The sequence below is a fragment of the Bos indicus x Bos taurus genome, chromosome 8, assembly GCF_003369695.1.
Source record: "Bos indicus x Bos taurus breed Angus x Brahman F1 hybrid chromosome 8, Bos_hybrid_MaternalHap_v2.0, whole genome shotgun sequence".
In the NCBI taxonomy this organism is placed as follows: Eukaryota; Metazoa; Chordata; class Mammalia; order Artiodactyla; family Bovidae; genus Bos; species Bos indicus x Bos taurus.
The window spans coordinates 39,835,935-39,859,980 of NC_040083.1; the positions used below are offsets into that span (position 1 = coordinate 39,835,935).

Sequence of the window (24,046 nt, forward strand, 5' to 3'; positions counted from 1 at the left end):
GGGGTGCATTGCTTTATACATCCTCCCATCAAGAGGAGAGAGAAGGTCACCTGAGTCCTTGAGGAGGGTGTCCTCCATGAAGCCATCCATTGGAGAGAAGATATAAGGATATATATATATATATATATATATATATATATATATATAAGGATATAAGGATCAAAGACCAGTCAAGAAGCAGAGTGAAGTTCAGGAAGGGTGATCAGTGGTCACATTGGAGTAAGAATGAAGAGTTTAATTTCTCAGCATTAGCTGAGATTTTGATTGCAACAGCAGACATAAAACAAGTACTTTCCATACAGTGAGGTAAATGCAAGGATATGTCCGAGACATTGTAGAAATATAATGGGTGGACATATTATGTGGTATTGTGATGAGGAGACTGTTCAGAGATTAGTCCTCATTAGAAAGATAAGATGCACAGTAATATGGGAGAAAGATTCATTGCAGGCATAAAGTACAGCACAAGCAAGGAGCAAGAGTAATTGAGGGACGGTCAGTGGGCATGTTCATGAGAATCAGTAGGTGTATTTGTGGAATTATGACCTGTTCAGTGCTAAGCTGGTGTCTAAGCACAGGCAAGGACAGATAGGAAGTGAGCTGAAGAAGGAAGCAAGGCCTTAGATACCATGAGAAAGAATTTGGACATTTCTCTGTAGATGAGATTGGTAAACCATGGGCTAATTCTGACCCTCAGATATTGTTTGACCTATACAACATTATTTTAAAAACTGAAATATCATTTAAAATTTAGTAGGAGGCTTCACATATCAAAAAATTTAGATTTCTGGTTTTCTAGAAAAGATTAGATCTGGCAATCCTGGACCTACCTGGTGATATGGTAAAAAATGATATGCAGAAACCAGTAATGGGGCAAATGTACTTCCAGTTCCCAACAACCCCCACAACCACTGATTCCTCAACTGGCAGCCAGCCAACCTCTGTCTTTTTATCTGTATGATCCTTGTAGTAATGAGAGTACCTGAGATATTCAAAGTCTGAGTTGCCCTCAACATGCTAGATGTATACTGTCTGATCCTCAGTTTCCTCATCTCTTAAATCCTAACTAGTTTATTTCCAGGGTCCCTTCCTGCTTCATCATTGTATGATTTTGTTAATATTATAATTAAAATAGTGATAAAAATGTTCTAGCATTTTGCAGTTTTCAAAGATAAGTACAACTCCTGTGAGATAAGTACTATATTCCTGATTGAATGGACTGAGATCCAGAGAGACTAAGAAATAAATCCTGTGCCCTTTCTCTCACACAACACTATACTGTACTGCTGTCCTTGGATTTCCTTCTTTCTAATATTCCCTATGGTTGATGCATAATGATTAAAATGGCAAAATGCAACCAATTAGCATATATGAGATCAAATGTATGAGGTGCAACTCCAGGCAACGGGACAGATTTCATATGACAAAGAAAAATTATATATTTAACCCTCATGTTTCTTGTAAGATGTTTTGGCATCTTGGGGAAGAAGGAACTAAAACTGAGCCCATTAAGAAGGTTTTCACTCAGTTCTTTTCAGACAATTTATTCAAGCATAACATCTTTGAAGCAATTTTGTAATCAAATCTGAAAACAAGTTTTCAATCCTCGGATGCAAAAAAGCCTGGGCTAGTGAGGCTGAGAGGGTGTGTCTACAGGGAATGCAAATGTCACTGGTGCCATATACACCAGAAGCTTTGGCTTTTCTCATGTGTTCATCTAAATAGAGAGGTAGGAGAGGCAAGGGAAAAAATACATAAAAGTAGAGGAAGCCAGACTTCTAATGATGGAATAGCTCGCTTTGTTCATGATAACTGACAAGGTAATCAGAATACCAGACTTATGAGGTCATGTCCAGCAACCAGATGTTTTGCTTCATACAGGTGAATTTGAAGTTGCTGGAAAAAAGAGACTGATACACAGCTGAATTACAGGAGGCTTAATGATTCACATATGAAAGAGAGGCCAGAGACAAAAGCTTATTTCTCCAGTTCATTCAAGAAAATGTGTGGGGCCTTCCCTGGTGGCTCAGTGGTAAAGAATCTGCCTGGCCAGTGCAGGAAATGTGGGTTTGATCCCTAATGCAGGAAGATCCCACATGCTGTGGAGCAACTAAGCCTATGCACCAGAACTACTGAGCTTGTGCTCTGGAGGCCACGTGCCGCAAATGCTGAAGCCCGCACACCCTAGAGCTGGTGCTGTGCAACAGAAGTTACTGCAATGGGAAGCCTGCACACCACCACTGGAGAGGAGCCCTTGCTTGCCACAACTGGAGAAAAGCCCACGCAGTAACAAAGACCCAGCACAGCCAAAAATAAATAAATACTTGTTTTTTAAAAAAGAAAGAAAATGTGTGAACTGGAAGATAATTAAGATAATGATGCTGACTCAGACAGAAAGGTGAGTGGAAACTTAGCATGTGGTTATGTGTCACTTCTGTTGGGGAAACAGGCATTGCTTAGGTGTCTTTATTTTTGTGTGTGTGAAGCAGAGTGGTTATTATGATCCTCTTGTGAATTAACATTTAAGTGGTATACATTATTTTGCAAAAGAGCTTTTTTTTTTTTTGCATGTTACATCTCAAACAGTCAGCTCCTGTCACTTTCTCCTGGTTCTCTCTACAGAAATTAAACACCAGATCAAGAGATTTCTCTTCCTTCCACCATGGTCTTAACCCTGAATTCTTTCCAGGGCTGATGCTCTGTGGTGAATCACCAGTACCTTACCTAGCTGTAGGGAGTCAAGTCACTTTGATTTTACTGTGGATAGAACCTCTCTACAGCCAAACAAGAGACAGGGATATACAAAGCAAAATTGAGCATGTCGACCTGAGATGGATCTACGTAATTTGAGTTTCTTTGAACCTACCTCTTTGAACCTAGGCCAGCTAAACTATTTCTTTTTGCAGGGAATAAAGGATCTTTCTGACTGAATTCCTAGGGCAACCCAGAGTTTAGGTCAAATCTGCTTTCTTTGCAGTCACTTAACATTTAAGCCTATTATTCCTTTTCCTGGAGAAGGCAATGGCACCCCACTCCAGTACTCTTGCCTGGAAAATCCCATGGATGGAGGAACCTGGTAGGCTGCAGTCCACGGGGTCGCTAGGAGTCAGACATGACTGAGTGACTTCACTTTCAATTTCACTTTCATGCATTGGAGAAGGAAATGGCAACCCACTCCAGTGTTCTTGCCTGTCTGAGAATCCCAGGGACGGGGGAGCCTGGTGGGCCGCCGTCTATTGGGTCACACACAGTCGGACACGACTGAAGTGACTTAGCAGCAGCAGCAGCATTCCTTTTCCTGGACCTCACACTCACTTTTCTTGAACTGGCCTCTAGAAACATGTTTCACAAGTGTATTCTCTAACAGCGTCCTCTTGATTCTTTAATCCCATCTTGCCCCCCTTTTAAACCCTGGTATTTCCTCTTCCATCATTATTCCCTTCCATTTTAGTCTCCTTAATTGGGTTACATGTCATTCCTTTGATCTTTCTTTTTGACCTTAAGAATGCTGCATCTTCATTATTTATTTTTCTGATAGTCAACTTCTAACTCATCATGAATGAGAATTTCATTTTAAGAGACAAGACTTCTGGTCAAATTGGAAAAATAAATTATATTTGGACACATACCCTCTGCTCCAAAATGCAGACACAATGGATAAAATATGAAAAAAATAAAATCCACAAAAAAATATTAAGTTGACTTTCTGTGATTGCAGTTCTCATAGGTAAAAGCTGTTGAATTTTAGAAATTTTGTATCGTTCACCTTAAAATATAAGTGGACTACAAGCATAAGATTAAATGTCTCAGTATATCAGAAATGAACAAACTGTAAGTGGGGGGTGGGGCTGGAGTTACAGGACTGCTGGCCTTTGGGTCTGGAAGCAGGCAGTAACAGTTAGGAATACGGCTCTTTTGGGTAACAGAGCCTTGAAAATGTGTCGGGAGAGTTGGAGGACTGGACATAGGATTGTTACCTGAATCCAGGTACTGGAGTAGGACTCATGTCTCCTAAAAGAAATTTAAGGGAGAAAAAAACTGCCACCAGCTAATTCTTGGAGCCTGTACATCCCATCACATGCATGATTCGGAAGGAAGGAGACTTCAGGCTCCACAGTTTGACCAGCAACCAAACCAAGTGGCCTGCTGACTCAGTGACTTTATTGGTAGTAACCCAATTATCAGCCCAGGGTATTTCTGAACTGTCCTTAAGAGTTTGTATTCTGAATTGGGGTCTGGAGCACTAGGTAAGAGGCAGCTTCAGAACTCCTAGAATGGGAAATCCTAGCACTGAGTATGGGGTTGTGTTCAGTGCTTAAAATGTGCATTAGGATGAAGATCTTTCATTGTCAAGATTTAAAATTTTTAACAGAATGAGGAAAGCTGTCTTCTGAGAGCTAGAGGTAGAGTTGAAATTAAACCTCAAGGCACTGACATCACTGGGTAGAAGATAATACAGGGTTTCCAAAGAATTTCTTCACATCCATGTATTCATCCACTCATGCCCCTTAGCAAATATTCACTGAATATGCACAGTGCTCTGTAATCAAATGCTTTTGTTATTTGCTGATTTCTTTACATGAGATGCTGTCCTCCAATTCTCTCTAAAGCTTCTATTTTACATCCCAGCTCAGATACTATCTTTTCAGAAAAGCTTTTTCCCAATCCTATAGACAATTTTAGATGCCTCTTTTCCTACGTACGCCCATAAGATAAATTGTAATGCTGTAGTGAAACACTCGTTTGCAGTGTGATTCTCATGGGCTGTCTCTACTACCTCTGGTATCAGTGCAGTATGTGGCACACAGCAGATACTCATAAATATTTGTGGCGTGTGAGTGAATAAATGACTGTTAGTTAACATGAAATGTCAGAATGAGGCACTGGTGTTGGGTGCTCCCAAATTTGAGGCTTCCTTTCAGTTGCTATTTAGGTAGAACTTACCTGAATGCCAGAACAGATTTCTCCAGCAGCAGGTGGAAGCAGGGATTCCTGCACAGACGGCAGCTGAAATCAGTGCTTTCAACACAGATGGGTTCTGAAAAACAAGCCCAACAGGTTTGTGTCAATTAGGGGTAAGTAGTTCTTTTTAGGGATCTGGAAATGAAGGCCCAGCTAAATAAGCTTCTGACTTCATGGTTCCACCTCCATGCAAATTACTTCTCAGCATCCAAATGAGTTGGCAAAAAAATTGAATCTATATTTTATCATGGCATCCCCTTCCAGGAATTTTAGTAGTTGGCCATAAATCTCTGTACATGTTAACTGAGGAACTTTTCCTGGGAAAGCTTATTTTAGGTTAAGACAATGAGAATCAAAGCAACATTTATATAGCTCTATAGCTGAATAATTTTCTGGGCATGTTGATTGAGTAAAATAATTATTCCTTGCAAATACAGGTTATAAACACCTGAGAAACAAGCTTTTGTGGACCAACCTGGAACTCTTAACTCCAATTGCTTGCACTGTGTTAGAAAACAGTCTGGGTTTCAAACAACAAATTTACAGATTTTTGGCACACAAAATTTGTGTTTACTTCTCAACAACTTAACAATGGCTCTCTGTTCCTGCTATATGTCTAAACTTTAAACCTGGTGTTCAAAGCCTTCTTACTTTTCCAGACTTATGTCCCTTGATTCCTCCAAATAACCCTGTGTTACAGCCAAACCAAACTGTGTGCTAACTAACTTAACAGTGCTTCCAACCGTTATGCATTTGCTCAAGCGTTCCCGACTCTTTCATGTTAAAAGCCTACAAAACGGACCCATGAATAATCAAGTCAAAGTGATGTTGCACAAAATGCAGAGAAACCAAGAAGGGGGAGGGTTAATGTATTAAATGTGCTATTAAGAACTTAATTTTATTAAAAGTATTATTACTTAAAAAAATAAAATGAAAATAAAAGCCTACCCCACCTTTGAGAATCAACTCAAACCTTTTCTGATCTCTCTCAATTAAGTATGACCATTTCCTCTTGTAAATACCAAAGGTACTTTATTCCTATACTTAAAAAATGACAGGGCCAATTATGGAGCAAATCCTACATACTGACCTTTACACTAAGCACTTTACAAACTGTTTAATATAATCCTCAGAACAGTTACATGGGGATGGGCATTAATTTCACATGTGCCTCTTCCATGGTGCTCACTCTGTCTATTGTCTCAATGCAGAGAGGGACAAGGTTCTAGAGCAGGGGTCAATGGATTACAGCCCCTGGAGAAGGCAATACTCTTGCCTGGAAAATCCCATGGGCAGAGGAGCCTGGTATGCTGCAGTCCATGGGGTCACTAAGAGTCAGACATGACTGAGCGACTTCACTTTCACTTTCATCCATTGGAGAAGGAAATGGCACCCCACTCCAGTGTTCTTGCCTGGAGAATCCCAGGGGCGGGGGAGCCTGGTGGGCTGACGTCTATGGGGTCGCACAGAGTCAGACATGACTGAAGTGACTTAGCAGCAGCAGCAGCAGCAGCCTGGTTTTGTAAATCAAGTTCTACTGGAACACAACCATACTTATTTATGTACATATTGCCTCTGGCTGCTTTTGTGCTGCAGTGACAGAGACCATATGGCCCACGAAGCCTAAAATGTTTTCTATATGGCTCTTTACAGAAAAAGTTTGCCAACTACGGACTAAGAGATGGTAAAAGCACATGATGGAAGGATCCTAAGCCCCTGGTTAACATGTGGAACAGAACTCTTCATTCCCCTGCCTCACCAACCTGCATTGAACTGTGATGGAAGTAAGAAACATTTTTATTCCAATTGTGTGTCAAAACTTCTGGGTTATTTGACCTAGTAGTTAGCCTAGCCTCACTAACACAAAGTGATATAAGTAAAGCTATCTATCTCAGTTTCTTCTTTCCGTGATCCAGGAATATGTGAAGGCTGTGGTTGATTTCTCCTTTTGACTTCTGATGCCTTTTAAAAATTACAAATGAATATAAGAAAATTTCTAGGACCTCAAATTAGGAATATTCTTTACAAAATAACGTTCATGAAAGCCATGGCAACTGAGTTGCTAGTGATTTAATTGAGTAAATAAGCACCATAGGGGAATATGGCCAGTGGTTCCAGTGAGGCTGCCTGCAGACCATGTGGAGAGGCAAGCTGGCTCTCCACACCCATCCTGAGTGTGTCTTTCAGAGGCAAACTACAAACCTGGAAAATGGCTCCACAGGAAGAAGCCTGATTGTAAAGACAATGCAGGGAATTTTTAAAACTTTCTTGCTACCATGAGCTCATCTAATTCTTATAATGTCCAGTAACAGGTGGGATGATATGTGTTTCCTCCATTCAGTTCAGTCGTTCAGTCATGTCTGACTCTTTGCAACCCCATAGACTGTAGCACGCCAGGCTGCCCTGTCCATCACCAACTCCCAGAGCTTACTCAAACTCATGTCCATTGAGTCGGTAATGCCATCCAACCATCTCATCCTCTGTCGTCCCCTTCTCCTCCTGCCTTCAATCTTTCCCAGTATCAAGGTCTTTTCAAATGAGTCAGTTTTTCGCATTAGGTGACCAAAGTATTGGAATTTCTGCTTTGGCATCAGTCCTTCCAATGAATATTCAGGACTGATTTCCCCCATTATTGTACTCAAATGGTTCACAGGCCAGTTCAATTGGAATAAGATAAAGATATCTTATCATTTATTTTACATTGCTATATTAACAATATTATAAAATCCACTTAAATGGAAAATTTAAGTATATTTATAGTCTGTTAAGACCAATTTCTACTTAATAGGAGATGAGTGCTGTTTATTATAAATCAATCCTGTAAGAAAAAGCACAGTTTGTTCTCAAATAGATTGGAAATTAAATGTCACATTATATCTGTTTTGGGAAATCATAAAATACAGATTGACATTTGAAAAAAACACCATAGGAAAAAGGATCCAAACAATTTCTGCGGCTTGTACTTAGCTGGTGTTTGGGGTAGGGTGAGGTCAAACAGAAAACCTGTAAAGGTCTTCCACATGCCAGAGTGAGAGGAACTGAAACTAAAAAGCAAATATGTATTTGATCATAGTATCTCTTGGAAGAGCAGTTTGTGACATCTTATTATTCCTTCAATGAAAAATGCTAAGGAAAGGAACCCAAAATGAGATAAAGATGAACTTTCCCATGATCTCTGGCATATTAAAAGTGACTACAATTCCTACTGGGAGTTTGAATTAAGAGCCACTATCAGTTTATCGCTGGTCTGTATTTTCTTTGTAACAAGAGTAGCCTTGTCAGTAATCCACACATTCTCCAACAGTGGCCATTTGGGTTTCTTGCCCATTGCCTGCCTCAGGATCAAAGAATGAAGATGTTTATCCTCCTGTGGTTGTTGTTTCTTTGCTTTAACAGAACATAGTGATCTTGGAACAATAAAGCTAGTTACAGATTAACTGATCCTAACTTCTCAGTTCTGTGGAACCATCAAAGTTCAAGTTGGATAACTATTGCTAAGATTATTCGTAAGGGCCCTCCCCAAATATTTTCCATATAAGATACAAGCATAGGTGTATACTGAAAATAGTACATCTTTCCTGCTACTCTCCCATTCGTCTAGACTGGGGATTGCAAATTGGTATCCACAGCCCACATTCATCCTGCACACATGTTCTCTTTGCTCTGCATAAGGTTTTATAACCAGAATGATTGCACACAAAAGTCAAGGTTTGAACTTCTCTTAAAATTAGGACAGCTTAAAATACTGGGTCTGCATTTCAATATATCAACAGTAATTTAGAGCTAGAATTATATGCACCTTTCAGTCAGAAGTGGTCCCCAACACTGCCTCTTGTCTTGGTCATGACCTGCCTCAGCCTTTACATTACCTGGCCAGTTCCTGTCACCACTGGACTTCCTGGCTCCCACTCCAGGGTTTCTTGCTGTCTCCCCTGCTTATCTCAGTTGTTTTAAATAGAAAGACGGCTGGATTTGGAGTCAGATAACCTTGCTAAGCATTTTAGATCTACCATTATGTGAACAAGTCACTTAATATCTCCAGTCTCCTTGCTTATAAAAATGCCTGAAGACAAAGATGGAATGTTCTGAAGATTAGCTAAGGTAATGCATGAAAAACCAGTCTTAGTTTCAGGCACTCACCTTTTCCTGCAGAACCATTGTATCAGTCTTTACCTTGGTAACCCTGCATCCACACTCTTCATTCCTCCATTCCATGTTTTTGTTTTCCTTTTTTTGGCCACACTTATTCATGTGGGATCTTAGTTCCCTGGCTAGGGATTGAACCCATGTCTCCTCCAGTGGAAGCAAAGATTCTTAACCACTAGATCACCAGAGAAGTCCTAGGAGCGTAACCTTAAGAGCAGTGGGAAAGCCTTGGACAGTTTAAGCAGGGGGCAGGTGCAACATGATCAGATTGATTTATGATAAGGTAACTCTTTTTGCAGGGTAGAAATCAAATGGGAAGAATATCAGGTTGAATCTATGGAATTGCCACTTCCATACTTTTGGTCCTATAAGACGACAAGTTCATATTATTCCAGCTAATAAAGTGGGTGCACAGTAAACCAGTTAGGAGGCTAGCAACAGGTGATAGTGGTTTGGAATAGGATGGGTTATTGGAAATGAAGATAAATGGACAGATCTGATAGATATAGAAGGAAAAATCAGTAAGCCTTAGTGATGGTCACTGTAGGGTATCAAGGACAACTCATAGACCTATGTGCCTTAATGGGAAGTGGTGCCATTCATGAGTAGGCTGCGCTGGCAAAAGCAGGGAGGATTCCACTCTGAGTTCAAAGTGCCTTTGCAACAACCACGAGGAGCTGGACTTTGAAAGTGTCTCTACAGAAATATCTTGCCTTGGCTTTAGCTGGATTCCTAGGGGGATGAATGACCCTATGCTATGCTAAGTCACTTCAGTCGTGTCCGACTCTGTGTGACCCCAGAGATGGCAGCACACCAGGCTCCCTCGTCCCTGGGATTCTCCAGGCAAGAACACTGGAGTGGGTTGCCATTTCCTTCTCCAATGCATGAAAGTGAAAAGAGAAAGTGAAGTCGCTCAGTCGTGTCCGACTCCTAGCAACCCCATGGACTGCAGCCCACCAGGCTCCTCCATCCACGGGATTTTCCAGGCAAGAGTACTGGAGTGGGGTGCCATTGCCTTCTTCGAATGACCCTAGGCTATGTTAAATTACCAGCCAGAGCTTCCACATCATGAATGTTTTATAAATTAAGACCCTAAATCTGTGTGGTGTAGGCTCAGAGTTTTAATTTTCACAGCTAATTATTTTTGTCCCTCTCAAAACCCCAGGCAGATGATATACTTTTGCAGGGAGTTCAGCTCCATTCTTAGCCTCCTTTGGGCCTGAACTCATTTTTTTTTTTTCTCTGTAGGTGTTGGAAATCTAGCTCCCTTGCCCCCGGGGTCCATAACTCCATCTGAGATTCGTGTGGCCTCCTCCTGGTATCAGCTCGTATTTGTTCCTCTAACTTGATTTCATGCCATTTTTGGCACCTGAAAATTCCTTTTTTTTTTTTTATCAAACTTGGTTATGTGGAAAATGTTTTTGTTACCTTACCTTAGTATTTCTATTTGGCAGGGGCCTATTTGGGTCAGTTCAGTAGGTGGAGTGGTCAGACGTGATCTAGGTAATTTTCTATACATATTATTAAAATTATTTTATATTGAAGCATGACATGCTATTCTACCATTTGCCATAAGTATACATCTCTTGTCACCAGAGAGGAAAATCCTGCAGACTGGTTGCTGTCTAGCACTGGGCTTCAAGTTCATAGAATATGAAAATGAATGCATGACCTGGGTCCTGAGCTCGAAATCCAGTGCTGAAAGGCAGCTAGTTTGCAGGAGCCTGAGAAGGCTATATCTGATCCCTTACATAGTGTATGCCATCAGGAATTGCTGAATAAATGTCTGTTTAATTGAATGAGAAGGGAAACAACTTTAATTGAGAAGATGGGAATTCTTGGCATAGCCTTCGTGGTGGAATATAAATCCTGGAATTAGGACAGAGATATATAATCAGGATTTTTTTCAAGGCCAAGAATGGTTTCTAGTCTCAATATAGCATGTATCTTATGGTTCCATGTACTCTCATCTATTCATAAAAATGCAGATAACAACAGTGCTATCTTGAATTCTTAGATTACATTTTTATGGATGATTCACTTAAATTCAAATATCATATACTAGGTATTTACTATGTGCAAAGGTTTGCTTATTTGTCTTTCTTTCTAGGTTCTATGAGGTATAAAGTGATGACTAAGACCCAGGTTCTTCCCTCAGCTACTTTATAGCTTAATGATAGGGGGTGGAGACAAAGGCATGCTATTAATAAAATAAAAATAACTACACCTTACCAAATGCTTTCAGTGTGCCAAGCATTGCAGTAAGGATTTTTCATGGATTAGCTCATTTAACACCATGAAACAGGCTGTTACTATCTTTATTTTGTCAGTGAGGGAACTGAAGCACAGATAGGTTAAGAAATGTATACAAGGTGACATAGCAAGAGAGAGACTGAGCCAGGATTGAAACCCAGTTATTCTGATTTCAAACGTCAAGAGTTCAAATATTCTGCTGTATGGCAGCCCAACTAATCTGATAGATGTTCATACTTTAACAGATGTTGAAACTTAGGCTAAGAACACAAAGGAAGGGTTCAAGAAAAGCTTTATAAAGAAGTCTGTTTTTCCATGGTATTGAAGAATGAGTGGTATTTTGACAGATAGTGATGGACCAAGAGGTGTATAGGGTTAGGAAATTGTCTGAGCAAAGACAGAGGATAGAAGGCAGCACCTTGGCATGTGTGGGAAACAGCAAACAAACATTTCAGATGTCCAAGTATGGGCTGTCTGTGGGAGATACAGCAGGAAAGGAGCATTAGATGGGACCTGAATCTCAGACAAAGGACTTCAGAGCAGGAAGTAGGGAAGGGTGTGCAGCACTCCTCTCATTGTTGGTCATGAATATCAGTAAAGTCCATGAGCAGCCGAAGCTTCTAAAACTGACTTTGGTCTACTTTCATTCAAGAGCAGAAGTGGAGAAAAGAAAAAATTGGATAACTCCAGAGGTTTTTAAATCTGCTCTGAGGTTCAAAGGCATGACATATACACACTACTATATATAAAATAAATAACTAGTAAGGATTGACTGTATACCATAGGGAGCTCTACTCAAATAAGCTGTAATGACTTATGTGGGAATAGAATCTAAAAAAGAGAGGATATATCTATATGTATAACTGATTCATTTTTGTTGTATAGCAGAAACTAACCCAACATTGTAAATCAACTATATTCCAATAAAATTTTTTTTTAAAGATTTTTTAACCTGGGGGCTCTGGACTCATGAATAGGCTTCAGGGGGCCTGGCACCTCAGGAAATCGGGGACAAAGTTTTATGTTGCATGAATATATATACTGTATTTCTAGGAAGGTGGACCATATGATGCATCACTTCCTCTAAGCATTCATGGTCAAATGAATATTGCAAACCACTGGTCTAAGGAGAAAAAGTCAACAGTGATCTCAGTGGAGCCTTTCTTGGAGTTAGGAACTAGAACCAATGTCCTATGGTGTATCCTGAAACTTTGAGATTCTGCATAAGTCAAAATTGAGAATTTGAATTCCCCACTGATGAGCAGAACTTTCCACAGAAATATCATTGCCATGCAGCAGTAGAAGCCTGCCTTGTGTCAGCCTCTGCATCAGGATTGAAGGTTACTTTGGCTAGCAGTCCTAACCAGGGAGGTATTAGGTAAGGCAAACTTCTCTGTAAAAGTATCAATAGGAACTGGGTCATTTTTGAGCTTCTGTCCCTGAAGGTTTACAAGGGTAATAGGAAGCTGTAACTTCCAGGCAGATTACAGTTGTCTGCAAGGATTTCTACCATTAAACATTTAACCCAACCCACCAGAGTCACTCAGTGGTAAGACAGGCTTGACAGTGAGGCAACTTGTGGGCCAGGCCTAAGAGAAAACCCTTAATTTCCTCCTATTTGTCAAGTTGTTGGTAACCTTGCCTAGCAAGCCCTGACATCAACTGATGCCAGCTGAGGTGACTGAGGGTGGGAAGTCAGAAATGCCAGTGATAAAAACAAAATATCCAGACAAATCCTTCGGTTTGCAGAAATAGTTGTGGTGGAGGCTGGTTTGGTCATTAACGGTGTGTTTTGCATGATGATACTCCTTGATAAAGAGAAACAAGAGTCCTGTGTGTATTAGTCATAATTAGGGCAGTCTGCGGGTGATAGAAAACTGAAGACAACAGTGACTTAAACATGATAGAAACTGATATGTCTCATGTAAACCAAATCTAGAGTTGGACAATCTGGGACTGGTTTGGCAGCTCCCACGATCAGCAGACAACTGGGTTCCCTCTAGCTTGTTCCTCAAACCTAGGAAGCTCCTGGCTCCTCAACTTCCAGCCTGGAGGAAGGAGAAAGAAGGGAAGAAAGAAGCCCCATTCTTTTAAGGATACTTGATATTTGGCACGTGTGCTCAGTCCGACTCTTTGTGACCCATGGACTGTAGTCCACCAGGCTCCTCTGTCCATGGGATTTTCCAGGCAAGAATACTGGAGTGGGTTACCATTTCCTCTTCCAGGGGAACTTCCCAACCCAGGGATCTAACCCACATCTCCCGTGTATCCTGTATTGGCAGGTGATTCTTTACCACTTCTATCTACATCCTGTTGTTCAGAACAAAAGGGCCAAAATGAATGTTGAAGATGGTTGGAATGTAGCCTTCGATATGGGCATCCAACTGACCAGTGAAACATTGGGTGGCCTAGTTCATATGTACATACATGGACAATTAAATATCTCTGCACAGTGTCCTCAGAAAAGAGGGAATGTTTTGATGCTATTTTGATAACTCTAGAGACCTTAGTGAGCCTGGAGACTCCTCTATTTAGGTAATTTAGTTAGTTTTCCTCCTACCAGGAACGGCACCTTTAAATAGACCAACATCTTTTATTTTTGTCAGCAGAAGTGTGAGAAGCAAGATCTCTTCATTCACTCACTCGTTCACTCACTCACTCATTCATCTATGTATCAGTACTGTCATGGCAGAGATGATCAGCTCCTCACCACAAAGTATAGAGCTATTCCTGGGAAGAAGTTTCCCAGCCTGGGGCTAGAGTTCTAAGCCTCTAGCCTGGAGGTGGGCCCATATGAGCCGCTTTTTCTAATAGAATGTGAACAGAGGAGACACATTCCTTCTGAGACACATTCCTTCTGGGAAAGAAGAAAAGAAAGAAAGTGAAGTCACTCAGTCGTGTCCAACTCTTTGCAACCCCATGGACTGTAGCCTATCACGCTCCTCCGTCCATGGGACTTTCCAGGTGAGAGTACTAGAGTGGGTTGCTATTTCCTTCTCCAGGGGATCTTCCCGACCCAGGGATCAAACCCAGGTCTCCTGCATTGTAGGCAGATGCTTTACCACCTGAGCCACCAGGGAAGTCCTTCTGGGAGGAGGTGATTAAAAAACAAGCATGCTTTCTCCATCTCCTATTTTCCTATCTGCGTCTGGAAGCAAGGAACCCTGAGGTGTAGCAGATGGCAGAGCCACAGGCGGAAGGAGCCTGGGCTCCAGAATCGCCCCAGGAAAACTGTTCACCTTATATCCACATTGGACTGTTACTTGAACAAGAAATAAGCTTCTGTCATCTTAAGCTTCTGGGATGAGGGTGTTTAGTAAGTAACCTGCTCTGATACCATACTAGGTTGAGGGCTCAACTCTCACATCAGATAAAACTAGATCCAGATGTCACAGGCAGTACTTAGTAGCTGTGAGATTTCAATTAATCTCCAGTAATCTCTCATATTTATAAAAATGTGGCTTAATAAAAGTATATACTACATATAATCAGAGGTATTGTGTCAAATAACTCAACTAATGGGTGATGTCAAAGGCAGGTATAGCCTGTTATACAAAGTAAAGTAAGTCAGAAAGAGAAAAATAAGTATCATATATTAATGCATATATATATATATATATATTTAGCATGTAGAAAAATGGTATTGATTAACCTATTTGCAGGGAAGGAATGGAGACTCAGATACAGAGAATGGACTTGTAGGCCCTGTAGAGGAAGGAGAGAGTAGGGCAAATGGAGAAAGTAGCATTGTCATATATACTCTGCTGCTGCTGCTAAGTCACTTCAGTTGTGTCCAACTCTGTGCGACCCCATAGTCGGCAGCCCACCAGGCTCCCCCGCCCCTGGGATATATACTCTACCGTGTGTAAAATAGATAGCTGATGAGAAGTTTCTGCATAATACAGGGAGCCCAGCCAGGCACTCTGTGATGACCTAGGGACATGGGATCGGGGAAGGGAGGGAGGCTCAAGAAGGAGCCTCCTGCATATATGCACATATGTAAATATACATATATGTATAATTATGGCTTATTTGTGTTGTACGGCAAAAACCAACACAACATTGTAAAGCAATTTTCCTCCAATTAAAAAATAAATTAAAAAAAAAGGAAGTGCTTCCCTGGTGGCTCAGTGGTGCAGAATCCACCTGCCAATGCAGGAGACATGAGTTTGATCCCTGGTCTGGGAAGATCCCATGTGCCTTGGGGCAACTGAGCCCATGCATCACAACTGTTGAGCCTGTGCTCTAGAGCTCCGGAACCACAGCTGCTGAGCCCACATGCCACAACTGCTGAAGCCTATGAACCCTACAGCTTGTGCTCCACAACGAGAGAAGCCACAGCAATGGGGAGCCTGTGTACCACAACTAGAGAGTACCCCCTCTCGCCTCAACTAGAGAAAAGCTCACAAACGATGAGAACCCAGCACAAAAATAAATAAATACAATTATTTTAAAAAATTTAAAAAAGGAAGATAAAGGCTGTGTCCATGGGGTCGTGAAGAGTCAGACACGACTGAGCGACTTCCCTTTCACTTTTCACTTTCATGCATTGGAGAAGGAAATGGCAACCCATTCCAGTGTTCTTGCCTGGAGAATCACATGGACAGAGAAGCCTGGTAGGCTGCAGTCCATGGGATCGCTAGGAGTCAGACACAACTAAGCGACTTCACTTTCACTTTTGACTTTCATGCATTGGAGAAGGAAATGGCAACCCACTCCAGTGTTCTTGCCTGGAGAATCCCAGGGACGGGGGAGCCTGGTGGGCTGCCATCTATGGGGTCGCACAGAGTCGGACACGACTGAAGCGACTTAGCAGTAGCAGCAGCAGTATTTTCTTAGGACTGTGGTAGCAAATTACGACCAACTGGGTGAGTTAAAACAAGAAAACTTTATCCTCTAGCCATCCTGGGGGCCAGAATCCTGAAATTAAGGTGTCAACAGGGCCATGCCCACTCTCAGGACTTTAGGAGCTGATCCCTGCTTGCCTCTTCCAGCTCACGGTGGCTCCAGGCTGCCTTGGCTGTGGCAGCACAGCTCCAATTTTTACCTCTGTCTTCACATGGCTTTTGCCTCTGTCTCTTTGTGTGTCCTTTCTGTCTCTTACAGGAATGTTCATTATTGGATTTACGGCTCACACTAAGCCAGGGTGATTTAATCTCAGGATCCTAAACTTAATTTACCTGCAAAAGTCCTTATTCCAAAGAAGGTCACATTTTGAAGTTCACATTTGGACCCATGCTTTGGAGGGTACCACTGAACTCATTGCAGGTGGGTATCCCAGTGGGAATGTCTCCTGATTGAGGTCTTTCTCAGTGGGCCCCTGATCTGCACTCCAACCTTCCCAAAGTGTTTCCATGTAACACTGGTTCCTTGAGATAGTAGGTAATGTGAAAAAGAGGGCTGCAGACAAATGAGTTCGGGAAACTCTGAGTTAAAGCTAGGCAGGAATTTTTACGGCAGGATTTCTGACTCTTTAATGTGCTGGTAGTCATTGTAAATCTTCATAAACATATGGAGTGCTCCTCAAATTCCTTTAATTTGGAAATCCTTTGAAAAAATGTAGTGGAGAACAATGGAGCTCTTCACAGGGTGAGGCTGCCTGGAATATACTGGGAAGTGACGCTCTTCTCTTTCTCTTCCTTTTCTCTTGGGAAGGGGAGAACTCCATTCGCAGGAGAGGCCCCATCAGAAATGGTACAAATCACCCCAGAGAGGCATGGAAAAGATCAAATATAATGCCAGATATATTCATCAGTGGACTTCCAGTTAAAAAAAGAGAAAAACCCACCAGCTGCCTAAATATCCCATATGATTGTCACAGTGCTTATGCATCCCTTAGTGGACCATATTGGAAGTCTAAAGATACTTGATAGGATCGTGTTCCTGTTAGAAATCTATTGCCTAGTGATACATGTACCTATTTTAATTAGAGAGGCCGAGTTTTGGAACTGCAGAAGGTCTCAGAAATAATCTCTTCTAGCCCAGTAATTTTACATATTAGGAAACAGAGGTCCAGAGAGATGACATAGTACAGAGTAAAACCTACTCAAGTTCACACAGAGAACCAGGTGCAGAGCTAGTTCTGGAAGTTACATCAACTGATTTCAAGTTCAAGGCTCTTTCTGCTACCCCAGGTTTCTTTTAAAATATTGCTTTAGAAGGAAAAACTTTTACACTGATGATTCACTGGAAATTTAAGGATTGGGGGATATTCTTCTAATTGAACTTTCTGCTAAAAGCCCTTTTACCTCAACTCTTGATTTTGGGAAATATTTCTAACATTTATTGTCTTTATTTAAGATGCAATTTATTTTTAAATTATGCATGATATTTTGCATTTAATAAAAATTTAACTGAAGTATAGTTGATTTACTTTTTTGTATTTAATAAAAATTTTAGTCAAGGTATAGTTGGTTTACAATGTTGTGTTAGTTTCTGGTGTACAGCACAGTGATTCAGGTATACATATATATACATATTCTTTTCATCATGTTTTTTTACAGGTGCATTTTTTTAAATCTTCCTTTTTTTTTTTTTTTTTTTTTTTACTCCTAAGCTGTTTTCTTTTTTACTCCTAATCTGTGTACTCCTAAGATGCTGACAACCCTTCATTGCACAAGGCTGGATTTTAATCAGTGTTATTAATCAAGATACCAGCTCTGTTCTAGGGAGAGTGTATTGCTGGTACAAAGCTCATTTTCTGTGGGTACTTCTCCTAGTTAGAGGTGATTATAAGCCCAGGAAATAAACTTGTCTTGGAGTTGTCATGATAAATAAGCCCAATGGACATGATTTTCTGGCATTTATTTATTTATTTATTTTTTTAAATTGAACGCCTACTGGTTGTATGCATCTCTTTCCTGCAGTCCTTTACTGCTGTGGTTTAACAGTCATTCATTTTCCCTCCTAGTCTCCAAATGGAGTCACATGCCTCTAGTCCTACCCATTTTATTTTATTTTTTTGTTGGAGTATAATTATGCATGATTTTGCAGTGGGTTAAGTCTATCATCTGACCATTGGTCTCAGTCTCACATCTGACCACAGACTTAAGTGTAGAAACTTAATAGGACTGTATACGAAGGAGGTTCGCAACCTTTTATGAGATGTCAAATCTTCACTTATTTTCTTGTGACATTGTAAGTATGTGAGAGTAGAGGGGATGCTATGCAGTTGAAGGTTTAGCAATATCTGGAATGGTAGTCTGACAGGAGCAATTGGTCCGCTTTTCAATAAAAATGATTACATGTGCCCTTGATGACATTTGTGCAATAATTCAGCTCACATTTATTATAGGATATTGGGCTGAACATGCAATGACTTTATGATATCGCTGAAATTATTGTGTTATTTTAAAATAAGTCCTTTATATGAGCTTGTTTCATAGCCACTGGGTAGGATTTTTGTAGATTTTAATAATCTACAAATGATGTCATAGAGGCTGCTGACAGACAGGAGCTTTGATGTCTTTTTTTTTTTAAATTAGGAAAGAGTGATTATTCTAAAGGTCAAAGCATAGAGGCAAATGAGGAGCTTTCCCTGGACCCAGCTGGGAAAAGATGTGAACCCAGGAGGCCTTGAAAAGTGGAACTGGGATGCATTTTAGAGGCAAATAGTCACTGTTCCCCAATCCCTATAGTGGAGAGGTTTGTTTTCCACTCTTGCAGGCCTCTCCAAATCAGGGGTATGGGCTCTGTGATATCAGGTGAAACATAGTTCTCAGGAATGAGGTGGGACCTCTGAATACAGCAACTTGTGATTTGTTTCTTCCTCCAAAAGCAGAGTGTGGCAGGGAAACAACTACCATTACTTCAAGGGAACTGAGAGCTTACTTGCTCCTGTCTCAGGTCCTTTGTCCTGTCTGTAAAATTCCTCCCCTAGATCTCCTCCTCGAGGTCTCAGCACAGATGCTACCTTCTCAGAGAGACCCGCCCTGTTTTCCTGGATGACCCAGAGCACCTCTTTTGTTCTTTACCTCATCACCCTGGTTCATTTTCTTCAGGCCTCTGCTCTCTAACAGAAATTGTCTTGGTTCCGTATTTCCTTATGTGTGGTTGGCTCTGACTTATACTAGACTGGCAGGTACAGATATTGTATCTCAAGGACTCACGTGGGACCTGGTGTAGGAGAGATGGAAGTAAAATCCAGGTAGGTCCTACTAGATTAGAAACTGGGGAGGCCATGCCTTCTACTGTAAGGCATCTCTCACACCTAAACTTTTTAACGAGCTCTTAGCACTATTTTCAATTACGTATTGGTGTGTTTATTTCTTTAAGGCATATCTCTCTTACTAGGGCAAGGACATAACCATTTTGAGCCAAGATTCATTTTGCTACCTGGTGAAGCCTATGGACCCTACTCAGAATCCTGTTTTAAAATGCATAAAGTAAAATACGTAGGATTACAAAGGAAACCAAATATTGAATTAAGATCATCAAAATATTAAAATATAAATTTGAGATATAGTTAAATATGGTTCTTCATTAACACATTAAATAACAAAACCTACCATAATTTTTAAGTAGTGATGAGAATAATCACTAATTTTTTTGAGATGTCTGAAAAAACTGTAAGGTGAGATAAAAATGCCTATGATTGCTATTGGTGATCTGGGCATAGGTATTTTTAATACTGCTGTGTTTTGTTGCCTATGCACATGATTAAATGATAAATTGCAGTTAGAGATTAGTGAAAATAAATATGCAATTTCTATCATTCAAGCTCACCAACTCCCTGAAGTCTGTCCACAGATTCTAGGGGAATCCATGGAGCCCAGATTAAGAATTTCTGCACTAAAAAAATATCAATTAAATTTGGTTCACCATTTTAACCCTAGTCCATAAGGCACAGTAATAGGTACTCCTTACATATTTGTGGAAGGAAGAAAAGAAGAAGGAATGAAAGAAAGATGCAAAAAAAGAAAGAAGGAGGGAAGAACATTCTTCTTTGTGTCTTGACACTGTTCTAAGTGCTTGCTCGATGAATTAGTAAATGAAATCGCTGCTGCAGGCAGAACACTACCCTTACAAAGCTAGTCCTTAATAAATGAGGGGACCCCTTTCCTCACCTGTTCCAGTAACAGTCATATTCAATGGACCTGGGTAAGGTCCATTGTATATTACTGAAACCCACTGAGTGCTTCACCCATAGCTGACACAAAATTCACACTTGAGTGATAAAATGCTTCTTAGACTGAGATAACCATTACACTGTGAATTATCAGGTATGATGGATCAGTGCTTTGAGACTTCTGTTAGACCAATCACCTCCCCCTTTGGGCTGCCTTGGGGTCCCTTTAAGAAAAGTTCAGAGCTTTTGAGGCTACAGCCCTATTATTATGACAGCATCTCTGAGTTGGCACTAGCCCCATTACCACCACCTGCCCTTGGAAAGTCATCTTGGAAGGACCCTTCTTCCTGCTTCACGAGAAGAGAAGGCCCGTGAGGCCATCAGGCTTACTAGGAATCTGGCTCTATCGACGGACAGAGATTACATCAGCTGGAAAGATGAGCGGTTTGAATTACTGGTCTCACTGATAGGACTTAATGAAAACTCAGGGCTAGTGGAGATGAAATCTAATTCTTTATTCAGTGCTTCAAAACCAAATCCTAATATATCAGCATCACATACATGCCAACATACATCTCTTGGTAGCAGACACTTCTCAAAAATTTTGGAATGCTTTCTAAGACAGTTAAGGACAAATGAATATTCATGAAAGTGTTATAAAAATGAAGGATCTATTTCTTAATAGGGGAAAAAGAAATAGCTTGGGAAATAAACAGCAGTGAAAGGTGGCTATAAAAACTAGATACTGTGCATCAGTTCAGTTCAGTCGCTCAGATGTTGTGCATGGATCCACTTTATTGAAACTGCACAGTGGGGTCTATCTTTCTATGTTATCACACAGATCAAGTAGTAAATGTTCTCCATGCTCCCCACCCATTGTACCCTAAGCTTCAGATCAGTTGACTTGCTCAACATGATACCAGGCAGTGACAAATTATACCCTCCTTGAATCACAATGCCCTATGAGTAATGGTTTGGGGCTAGAGATGCTTGTCCAGCATATAATCATCAAATTATCTTTCCTCTGAGTTTGTGAGGTATATACTTTCTCAGATAAGATAGTCAAGATAGTGGAATATGGATTAGGCAATGGGAGAAAATGAACTTCCTGAACCCCATAAAATTCCTGGTCTGTCTGCAGCTGTGGCAGTGGACTTGCGGATCTGTGACTCCCAAATTGCTTCTTCCTCTCCATGTGGGATCAGTGGCCTTCTATTTGATGATTTCTCAAGTCTCTTATATTTTCCATACTGGAAAAACCATTGCTCATTAGAATCACGTAGGAGTGATTAAAAAAAAAAATAACCACAGGTTCCTGGGCCTTATTTCAGACATTTAAAAAATTCCCCATGTGACTGCACTGAGGGTTCAGAACCACTGCTCTAAAATTTCCACCAACTACTCTTGATGACTTCTGGTCATATAGATGGCTCTCACCCCACTTTTCCTGTTCAAAAGACCTTAGCAGCTGTTCAGCTGAGCATCAGATAAAATCTTTTTCTTGATGTAATCAGTAATACTCCTGGACTTCATCAATTGGGTCTCCATATCCCTTTCTAGCTTTGTCTGGAGTTGACTGTGCTCCATACTCTACCTTTCTGTCACACAGGGTAGCAGCCTGTCCCCTGAAGAAGTCCAGAATGTTTCTATCTCTTGTCCTGACTCATATTTCTCCTACATGCAATGCCTTCTTCTCATCTCCACCATTTGAAATCCTACTCATATCGTATCCATGAAAGCCATTCTTTCTTCAAGGCCTAAGTCAGCATCTTTTGCCAGTGTGATTTTATACCATTTTGTATTTGTATTTTAGCCTTTTCAAAATTCATATATAGTCCTTTCTAATAATTACTTCAGAAAGTTTTACAGATAGAGCAAATCCTATTAACATCCTCATTTTAACCTTCTCATTTGGGCAGTGTGACTTCCCTGGGGGCTCAGACGGTAAAGCGTCTGCCGACAGTGCGGGAAACCTGGGTTCGATCCCGGGTCAGGAAGATCCTCTGGAGAAGGCAGTGGCAACCCACTCCAGTATTCTTGCCTGGAAAATCCCATGGAGGAAGGAGCGTAGTAGGCTACAGTCCATGGGGTTGCAAAGAGTTGGACACGGCTGAGCGACTTCACTTTCACTATAGTCCACGTGTCTGTTTCTCCCACCTGAGTACAGTGACTTCAATAGTTTAAGTTTCTTTCTTACAATAAATATTTGTGGAACTTATTGCTTGAGTATTTAGCATAGCTTAAGGTTTAGGGTGCCTTATTTGAAGGACACCTGGCTATATCCAATCCAGTTTTTCAGGATGGTTCATAAGTCATTGTAAAGTCTTGGCAAGAAGATTGAGACATCCACCCAGCAGTTCTCAGCTAGGTGGTTGAATCCTAAGAGGCCTTTGGAAATATGTGGTTTTCACAAGGCCTGGAGGTGAAACCACTGGGTGATGTTTCAGGGGCTCCAAAGAGCTCCGGTACCACAGTGTTTTATGTCAGTGCAGAAAAGAATTTAGCTACAGGCAAAGTAATATATAAGTGATTTAATAGAACAGGGTGCTTGCAAGGCTTGTAAGAGGGCAGGCAAGAAATTCTGAGCCCTGAGAACTGGGCTACAGTTTTATAATCAAGGAACAGTGGGGAGTAGGGGAAGAACTTTTTTCTTTCTTGAGTAGACATAATACTTCCATCATCAGCTCTTCCTCCATAGGCAGGGGAGTTTTCTTGTCTATACATGGTCAAATTAGGTCCATAAAAATAAAAATTATTGTTTTTAACGTGTGCAGAGAGCATATCCTAGGAATCATTAACTTACTGAGCTCACTGGGCGGGATGTGGTCTCATGCCATCATTGTCTTATTGTTTGGGGGCATGCTTCATGCTTCTTTTGAATGATTTTGTTGTGAAGCAAGCCTGCTTAGTTTTGTGGTTAAGCAAACGTACTTTCTTGAGTAATCATTAATTTACACAGGGGTCTCCCAGATTTTTTCTACTTATAATCCCCTGGTGGGATCAACTGTTTAATCACACCTACTTGTCCATTCACTCTGTCCCTATCATCCTCCATCCAGGTGTTTACCCTTTTATACTTAAAAGGGGGTAAAAGGGGCAACAGCTGATCATTAGCTACTTCTGGCTGAGATGGGGCACAGACTTGCCTAGGGAATGAGTAAAACACCTGGCTGACTGTCCCTTCTCTGTTGGGAGAACTTTAAGTCAATGTCACTCTGGTCAGCAGCATCCTTTTACTCTCTTAGATGTTAAACATCAGAGCATGAGTCTACAAAAGGTGAAAATTAAAAGAAATATACCAAAAAGCATTAGCAAAATCATTAAAAGATATTATAGCCGTGATTTTGAAGATCTAAACCATTTTTCCCCAAACAGTTTTTAAATCTGGATGAGGGTTACTTAAGGCTTTAATTTGTTTGCTTTTGGTTAGGCCCAGAATCTTAATGATTTATATTTTAGGGTCTAATTGAATCTTTTATTCTCAGTTATTGATTTAATCTGTGCTGTTTTGTTTTCTTTTAATATTCTTTGGTGATGAGGGTGGCTTTCTTGTCCCTCAAGAAACAGAGTGGTTCCTAATTTAATTAATATTAATTAATTAAGTAATAAGTATCTTAA

At 40.7% G+C, this 24,046-nt stretch overlaps 1 long non-coding RNA gene across 2 annotated transcripts in view; it reads left to right on the forward strand.

Annotated features, from left to right (window-relative positions):
• Positions 1 to 6,604: 6,604 nt before the first annotated feature.
• LOC113897072 overlaps positions 6,605 to 24,046 on the forward strand; it is a 95,929-nt gene continuing 78,487 nt past the window's right edge. For both annotated transcript variants that reach the window (XR_003512231.1, XR_003512230.1), the window contains exon 1: positions 6,605 to 6,746. This is a non-coding gene — a long non-coding RNA (uncharacterized LOC113897072). The remainder of the gene's footprint in view (positions 6,747 to 24,046) is intronic.